This window comes from Anolis sagrei, chromosome 6 (genome assembly GCF_037176765.1).
Source record: "Anolis sagrei isolate rAnoSag1 chromosome 6, rAnoSag1.mat, whole genome shotgun sequence".
Taxonomy (NCBI): Eukaryota; Metazoa; Chordata; class Lepidosauria; order Squamata; family Dactyloidae; genus Anolis; species Anolis sagrei.
In genome coordinates, this window is record NC_090026.1 from 7205646 (window position 1) to 7214597 (window position 8952).

General features: G+C 43.3%; 4 non-coding genes across 4 annotated transcripts; 3 read left to right on the forward strand and 1 right to left on the reverse strand.

Moving 5' to 3' along the window:
• Positions 1-973: 973 nt before the first annotated feature.
• Positions 974-1044, forward strand: TRNAG-GCC (transfer RNA glycine (anticodon GCC)). The gene has a single exon. It is a non-coding gene; the product is annotated as a tRNA-Gly (tRNA).
• A 1842-nt stretch (positions 1045-2886) lies between these two features.
• On the forward strand, positions 2887-2957 carry TRNAG-GCC (transfer RNA glycine (anticodon GCC)). Its single transcript has one exon. It is a non-coding gene; the product is annotated as a tRNA-Gly (tRNA).
• A 1854-nt stretch (positions 2958-4811) lies between these two features.
• On the reverse strand, positions 4812-4882 carry TRNAG-GCC (transfer RNA glycine (anticodon GCC)). The gene has a single exon. It is a non-coding gene; the product is annotated as a tRNA-Gly (tRNA).
• A 2871-nt stretch (positions 4883-7753) lies between these two features.
• On the forward strand, positions 7754-7824 carry TRNAG-GCC (transfer RNA glycine (anticodon GCC)). The gene has a single exon. It is a non-coding gene; the product is annotated as a tRNA-Gly (tRNA).
• The last annotated feature ends 1128 nt before the right edge of the window (positions 7825-8952 follow it).

Sequence of the window (8952 nt, forward strand, 5' to 3'; positions counted from 1 at the left end):
GTGAAAAAGGGTTGTTGTAGGTTTTTTCCGGGCTATATGGCCATGTTCTGGAGGCAATTTTTCTCCTGACGTTTCGCCTGCATCTATGGCAAGCATCCTCAGAGGTAATGAGGTCTGAAAAAGACCAAAAATTGTTTTTTTATTACACAGCCCAACAACAGAGAGGAAACAAACAAGGACATCTAATCACCTCTCAACAAAAGTTTGCTCTGTCAGGCCATTATATGCTAATCAAGGTGGTCAGTTGAAACATTCACACCTAGCTCCAGCAGACAAGAGTCCTTTGTTCCACCCTGGTCATTCCACAGACATATAAACCCTTTTTCCTAGTTAAAACAGACCTCACTACCTCTGAGGATGCTTGCCATAGATGCAGGCGAAACATCAGGAGAGAATGCCTCTAGACCATGGCCATATAGCCCGAAAAAACCTACAACAACCCTATTATTATTTCATTATTGTTATTTTTATTTGATGCCAAAACCAGAAAAACGGCCTGCCTCAGGGGAGTGTGCTTGCTCCATCAATGTTTCACATTTACACAAATGATCAGCCACAGTCAGAAGGGACAGAGAGTTTCATCTATGCTGACAACAGTGCCATCACCGCTCAAGAAGGGAGCTTTGAAATGGTTGAACAGAAGCTCTCCAAAGCTTTAGTTGCTCTTACTGCCTATTGATCAGTGGATCAAGTCAACACTCTTGTGTATATTCAGATGTTTTAATTACTTGATCCTATACTGAGAAAATGTTGGAATGCCAGTCAGAAAGTCAGTCAGTCAGTAGCCTTTATTTCGGTCAACAAACCATCGGCTAAGTCAAGTGAAAGTAGAATGATGAAATACAACAATTAACAATTAATAACATCACATTTGGCTTATAATTAATAAAAACAAGTATCACCATTCGCTATACTGAGAAAATGTTGGAATGCAGTGACTCATCCAAGGCAGAATCCAGCTGTTTCTATGGATGCATTGGTGGTTCAGTGGTAGAATTCTCGCCTGCCACGCGGGAGGCCCGGGTTTGATTCCCGGCCAATGCAACGTGTCATTTTTGACACGTTTATTTAGGCACGTTTGACACGTTTATTTGACACGTTTATTTATTTAGATCTATTATGAAAAAGATCTAAATGTTTAATGTATTGTCGAAGGCTTTCATGGCCGGAATCACTGGGTTGTTGTAGATTTTTTCGGGCTATATGGCCGTGTTCTAGAGGCATTCTCTCCTGATGTTTTGCCTGCATCTATGGCAAGCATCCTCAAAGGTAATGAGGTTGTTGGAACTAGGAAAAAGGGGTTTATATATCTGTGGAATGACCAGAGTTGGACAAAGGACTCTTGTCTGCTGGAGCTAGGTGTGAATGTTTCAACTGACCACCTTGATTACCATTTGTTTGCCTGACAGTGCCTGGAGCAAACTTTTGTTGAGAGGTGATTAGATGTCTTTGTTTGTTTCCTCTCTGTTGTGCTGTTGTATTTTTAGTTTTTTTTAATACTGGTAGCCAGATTTTGCTCCAGGCACTGTCAGGCCATTATATGCTAATCAAGGTGGTCAGTAGAATGTGTCCAGAGGAGAGCGACTAAAATGATAAAAGGTCTGGAGAACAAGCCCTATGAGGAGCGGCTTAAGGAGCTGGGCATGTTTAGCCTGAAGAAGAGAAGGCTGAGAGGAGATATGATAGCCATGTATAAATATGTGAGAGGAAGCCACAGGGAGGAGGGAGCAAGCTTGTTTTCTGCTTCCTTGAAGACTAGGACGCAATGGAACAATGGCTTCAAACTACAAGAGTGGAGATTCCATCTGAACATGAGGAAGAACTTCCTGACTGTGAGAGCTGTTCAGCAGTGGAACTCTCTGCCCCGGAGTGTGGTGGAGGCTCCTTCTTTGGAAGCTTTTAAACAGAGGCTGGATGGCCATCTGTCAGGGGTGATTTGAATGCAATATTCCTGCTTCTTGACAGAATGGGGTTGGACTGGATGGCCCATGAGGTCTCTTCCAACTCTTTGATTCTATGATTCTATGATTCACACCTAGCTCCAGCAGACAAGAGTCCTTTGTCCCACTCTGGTAATTCCACAGATATATAAACCCTTTTTCCTAGTTCCAACAGACCTCACTACCTCTGAGGATGCCTTGCCATAGATGCAGGCGAAACGTCAGGAGAAAATGCCTCTAGAACATGGCCATACAGCCCGAAAAAATCCACAACAACCCAAATAATTTATTATTTGGAAGGCAGTGATACAGCCCTGCAGCAGCAATGCCTTGCATCCTAGGCTTCCAAACTGCAGACTTCTCGCCCCATTAAGATACCTATAAGGCATAGGAAAGGGATACTCTTGAAATGGGTTGTTGTAGGTTTTTCTGGGTTACATGGCCATGTTTTAGAGGCATTTTCTCCTGACTTTTCGCCTGCATCTATGGCAAGCATCCTCAGAGGTAGTGAGGTCTGTTGGAAGTAGGAAAATGGGTTTATATATCTGTGGAACGACCAGGGTGGGACAAAGGACTCTTGTCTGCTGGAGCTAGGTATGAATATTTCAACTGACCACCTTAATTAGCATTTGATGGTTTGGCAGTGCCTGAGGGAATCTTTTGTTGAGAGGTTATTAGATGTGCCTGATTGTTTCCTCTCTGCTGTTTTGCTGTTGTAATTTTAGAGTTTTTTAATACTGGTAGCCAGATTGTGTTCATTTTCATGGTTTCCTCCTTTCTGTTGAAATTGTCCACATGCTTGTGGATTTCAATGGCTTCTCTCTGTAGTCTGACTCTTGAAATGCTTATATACATATGTATTCTCATAGGAACAGCTGGAAACTGAGATGAAGTACATATCCCATCCAGATTAAAAAGCATCTGTGCAAGCAAGGTTTCCATCAAGGCATTGGTGGTTCAGTGGTAGAATTCTCGCCTGCCACGCGGGAGGCCCGGGTTCGATTCCCGGCCAATGCAACATGATTTTTTGTTTTGTTTTGTTTTTACTCATTCATAGAAAGAATAAATAGACAAATATTTAAAATAACACACAAATATTTTGGCTTTTTTCCTTCCTCATCTTCTTACAGAACTAGTTAAAAGAATCACACTCCAAATAACAAAGTGGGCAGGTTAATTAAAAGAGAGAGATGGAAATAAAGACAGAAAATGGACTCACCAACATAGAATCATAGAATCAAATCATAGAATCAAAGAGTTGGAAGAGACCTCATGGGCCATCCAGTCCAACCCCCTGCCAAGAAACATGTATGATCAAGGGAAGGAGGAAGCAAACATTTAGAAGCAAACATCAGCAGAGCACCTGATGAACCAACCTGGACACAACATATTATCTGAGAACACAGAAATGGTGGACCACTCTCACAACCACCATGTCAGACTCCACAGAGAAGCCACTGAAATCCACAAGAAGCATGTGGACAAGTTCAACAGAAAGGAGGAAACCATGAAAATGAACAAAATCTGGCTACCAGTATTAAAAAACTCTAAAATTACAACAGCAAAACAGAGAGGAAACAAATAAGGACTTCTAATCACCTCTCAACAAAGGATTGCTCCAGGCACAGCCAGGCAATCAAATGCTAATCAAGGTGGTCAGTTGAAACATTCACACCTAGCTCCAGCAGACAAAAGTCCTTTGGGTTGTTGTAGGTTTTTTCGGGCTATATGGCCATGGTCTAGAGCAGTGGTTCTCAACCTTCCGAATGCCGTGACCCCTTAATACAGTCCCTCATGTGGTGGTGACCAACCATAATATTGATTTTGTTGCTACTTCATAACAGTCTTTTTACTACTGTTAAATACCCAATACACCCAAATGTGAATGCTAGTGGGGTTGGGGGAGGATTGATTTTGTAATTTGGGAGTTGTAGTTTCTGGGATTTATAGTTCACTTATAATCAAAGAGCATTCTGAACTCCACCAGCAATGGATTTGAACCAATCTTGGCTCCCATGACCAATGGAAAACACTGGAAGGGTTTGATGGGCATTGACCTTGAGTTTGGGAGTTGTAGTTCACCTATATCCAGAGAGCACTGTGGACTCATGCAGTGGTGGATCTGGACCAAACTTGGCATGAATACTCAATATGCCCAAATGTGAACACTGGTGGAGTCTGGAGAAAATAGATCTTGACATTTGGGAGTTGTAGTTGCTGGGATTTATAGTTCATTACAATCAAAGAACATTCTGAACTCTACCAACAATAGAATTGGCTCAAACTTCCCCCATGGAATCCCCATGACCATCAGAAAATACTGTGTTTTCTTATGGTCTTTGGCGACCCCTCTGACACCCCCTCGCGACCCCCTCGGGGGTCCCGACCCCCAGGTTGAGAAACACTGGTCTAGAGGCATTCTCTCCTGACGTTTCGCCTGCATCTATGGCAAGCATCCTCAGAGGTAGTGAGGGCTCAGAGGTAGTAGACCTCAGTACCTCTGAGGATGCTTGCCATAGATGCGGGCGAAACGTCAGGAGAGAATGCCTCCAGAGCATGGCCATATAGCCCGAAAAAACCTACAACAACCCAGTGATTCCAGCCATGAAAGCCAGCAGACAAAAGACCTTTGTCTCACCCTGGTCATTCCACAGATATATAAACCCTTTTTCCTACTTCCAACAGACCTCAGTACCTCTGAGGATGCTTGCCATAGATGCAGGCGAAACGTCAGGAGAGAATGCCTCTAGAACATGGCCATATAGCCCGAAAAAACCTACAACAACCCAGTGATTCCAGCCATGAAAGCCTTCGACAATACATTAAACATTTAGATCTTTTTCATAAAAGAGAGAGGCCAAAATGACACGTTGCATTGGCCGGGAATCGAACCCGGGCCTCCCGCGTGGCAGGCGAGAATTCTACCACTGAACCACCAATGCATCCATAGGAACAGCTGGATTCTGCCTTGGATGAATCACTGCATTCCAACATTTTCTCCCTATGGAATCAAGTAATTAAAACATCTGAATATGCACAAGAGTGTTGACTTCATCCACCAAGCACTAGGAGTCCCAAGATAGCTGTAGATTGGGGGAGAAAGTTATATGAAAGCCAGAAGGAGGGCTCTCTTGAGCATGTGCAGAGTGCATCTTTCTGCTTTTGCATCACACATAAATAATACACAACCCAACCCACTTCTTGCATATGGAAATGGAAACAGAGGTGGCTAGTTTGGTTCAACAAATAAATCAAATGCCAGGTATAATTTAATTTAATTTAATTTAATGATTGTACTGAAAGTAATTCCAGATGCCAGATGGGCTTGGGTTGGGAACCCCAGGTGCCAAGGCTCGTGCCTTCTTCCAGGCATGAACAAATGAGCCCCCCTGGAGGCCTCCATGGGGACAAGTGTGAAAAACCTCACTTCTGGGGGGCAGGAGGCATTTCACACTTGGGCGTGTGGAAGACATTCCCAGGCTGGGGATTGTGGGAGGAGCATTGGGCGATTGAGGTGCTTTGGGGGCTCCCATTTTAGGGGGGGTTTCTCTCTTCCCCCAGGAATGCAACTCGTGGTACCTTTAAGAGTGTATCCGGATGGTAAAATTAATTCAGTTTGACGCCACTTATTTATTTATCATGTCAGGAGCGAACCAAAACAGTTGTATTGCATTAAAAACAAACAATCAAACAAAGAAAACACAAAGTTTGCAAGCCTGGTAGTTGATTAAATGTCCTTTGACCAGTATCTGGCCACTTGGAGTGCCTCTGGTGTTGCTGCAAGAAGGTCTTCTCCACCACTTGAACTGCCATGACTCAATGCTATGGGATCTTGAGAGTTCTAGTTTTACAAGGCCTTTGATCTTCTCTACCCAAGGGTTCCTAGTGCCCCAGCAAACTATAAATCCCAGAACTCCAAAGCATCGGGTCATGGCAGTTCAAGTAGAGTCAAACTGCAGATATTCTACAGTATATAATTTTAAGCCTCAATATCAACCTGATATTGGAGGGAAGGATACTAGAGACAAAGTTGAAGTCCTTTGGCCCCATCATGAGGAGACAGCAAAGCCTAGAGAAGACAATTATGCTGGGGAAAGTGGAAGGCAAAAGGAAGAGGGGCCGACCAAGGGCAAGATGGATGGATGGCATCCTTGAAGGGACTGGACTGACCTTGAAGGAGCTGGGGGTGGTGACGGCCAACAGGGAGCTCTGGCGTGGACTGGTCCATGAGGTCACAAAGAGTTGGAGACGACTGAACGAATGAACAACAACAACAACATCAACCTGATGTTTTGAAGTCCTCAAGCTGCAAAAGGAAAGAAGATGAGCGTACCTCTGAGGCTGGCCTGGGCAAACTTGGGCCCTCCAGGTGTTTTGGACTTCAACTCCCACAATTCCTAACTGCCAGTGGGAGTTGAAGTCCAAAACACCTGGAGGGCCCAAGTATGCCCAGGCCTGCTCTGAAGTCATGCAGAGTGTCATAACTTCACTGGGATTGGAGTTTTCCAAAGTGGGAATTGTTGTTATTGTCATTGTTGTTTACTTTCTTTTGCTTTCCCCTTTCTCTCAATATAGGGACTCAAGGTGACTAACATCAAACATAACTTATACAATTAAAACTCTAAATTCATTACAATATACACACACACACACACACACACACACACACACACACATATACATCTATAAATGCTCTGTGCATAATGAGTACCTTAAAAACAAAAGAATCAATGAACGAAATCACACCAAATTTGGCAGCAAAACATCTCACAACACAAGGAGTGACCATCACTCAAATAATTATGATTTTGTCATTTGGGAGTTGTAGTTCCTGGGATTTATAGTTCACCTACAATCAAAGAGCATTCTGAACTCCATCAACGATGAAATTGAACCAAACTTGGCACACAGAACTCCCATGATCAGCAGAAAATACTGGAAGGGTTTGGTGGGCATTGACTTTGAGTTGGGAGTTGTGGTTCACCTACATCCAGAGAGCACTGTGGACTCAAACAATGATGGATCTGGACCAAACTTGGCACAAGCACTCAATACGGCCAAATATGAACACAGATGGAGTTTGGGGGAAATAGACCTTGACATTTGGGAGTTGTAGTCACTGGGATTCACAGTTCACCTACAATTAGAGCATTCTGAACCCCACGAACGACAGAATCGGGGCAAACTTCCCACACAGAACCCCCATGACCAGAAAATACTTAAGGCCATCCAATCCAACTCCTTTAATCAGGGCAAGTAAATGTAATCAAAGTCCTCCTGACAAAGAGCCATCCAGCCATTTAGATAGATAGATAGATAGATAGATAGATAGATATGATTCACACACAGGGAGAGATATAGTATCATGGATTTGAAAGTGACCCCTAAAGAAGGACAATTATATGTTGCATGTTCCAGGGTGGCCAAACCAGACACTCTCCAAATCAACACTGACAAAGAAACAGCAAGAAATACTGTTTACCCACAAGCAGAAAGAAATTACAAATATTAGAAACTAACACTTTCTCATTACTTTATTTTCCAGATCAACAGACCGGGCCACAGCAACGTATGGCAGGGGACAGCTAGTTTGAATATAAAATTAATGAGAAACCTTGCAACCTCTGAGGATGCCTACCATAGATGCAGGCGAAACATCAGGAGAGAATGCTTCTGGAACATGGCCAGACATCCCGGAAAACTCACAATAACCCAATGTGAAACGTGGCTAACACTGGGCTTATTTGAACCCCGCCTAAAGACTGGATACAGAAGAAAACATAAATATGTGTAAGGAATTAGGAGCAACAGATGCATTGGTGGTTCAGTGGTAGAATTCTCGCCTGCCACGCGGGAGGCCCGGGTTCGATTCCCGGCCAATGCAACATGTCATTTTCTCCCCCCTTTTTGGGACTTTGTAGAAACTGAGTACAGATGATTAGAAAGTAAATGAACCATTTAAAGTAACATATGAGCATTATGGATAATGAGTGGGATCATATGATGGAGTTATACTATACAGCTCATGCAGTTCGACATCACTAGCACTCCAAGCTGTGGAATTCTATGAGTTATGATTTTACACAGCCTTTAGCCTTTTCTGCCACACTGCAAATCCCATGGTTCCATAACATTGAGCCATAGCAGTTCAAGTACTGTCAAACTGTATTAATTCTACAGTGTAGACTAAGAATGGGCAAACTTGGGTCCTCCAGGTGTTTTGGACTTCAACTTCCACAATTCCTAACAGCCTACTGGCTGTTAGGAATTGTGGGAGCTGAAGTCCAAAACACCTGGAGTCCCAAGTTTGCCCATGTCTGATGTAAATCCACCCTTTGTTGTAATTATTCATTACGGTAGACTACAAGTTTTTTCTCCCTCCATGTGGGCAGAGATGTCCAATGCTCTCCACAACTGGTGCCTTTCTGAAGGTCTTGTTGGCTGAGGGACGATGGGAGTTGAAGTTCAAAGAGGGCAAACTGTCAGCGAAGACTGATGATGGACCAACATCAGCAGAAGCCAAGCATTGGAAACTTTGGGGAACCAGATCAGTAGAGAAACTAGGGGACAGTGAATCCATTCCTGGATCTAGTCTGAACTTGAAGGTAGCTATCCAGTGGTGCGGACCTCATTTTGCTGGGAAGGTCTCTTTGATGTTCAGTGCAAGTTTGCTCATGCCTGGTGTAGATGTACCCCTAATCAGAGTGACTTTTGGATGGATCTCTACAACCTAGGGTCCTTCCACACAGCCATATAACCCAGAATATCAAGGCAGATAATCCACAATATCTTGTTTGAACTGGGTTATCTGAGTCCACACTGCTATATACACACTGCAGTGTAGCAGACAAACTCTGATCTTCGGAACGACTGGACAATGCGATTAGGTAATGATTTTAGTAATGAGATGCTGTGGATTTATATTTTTATCAGTTTTATTTTATCAGATGTTATTTATGCTAAGTGTTTTAATTGTTCTTTGTTTTGTAGGCATCAAATTGTGCCATTTGTA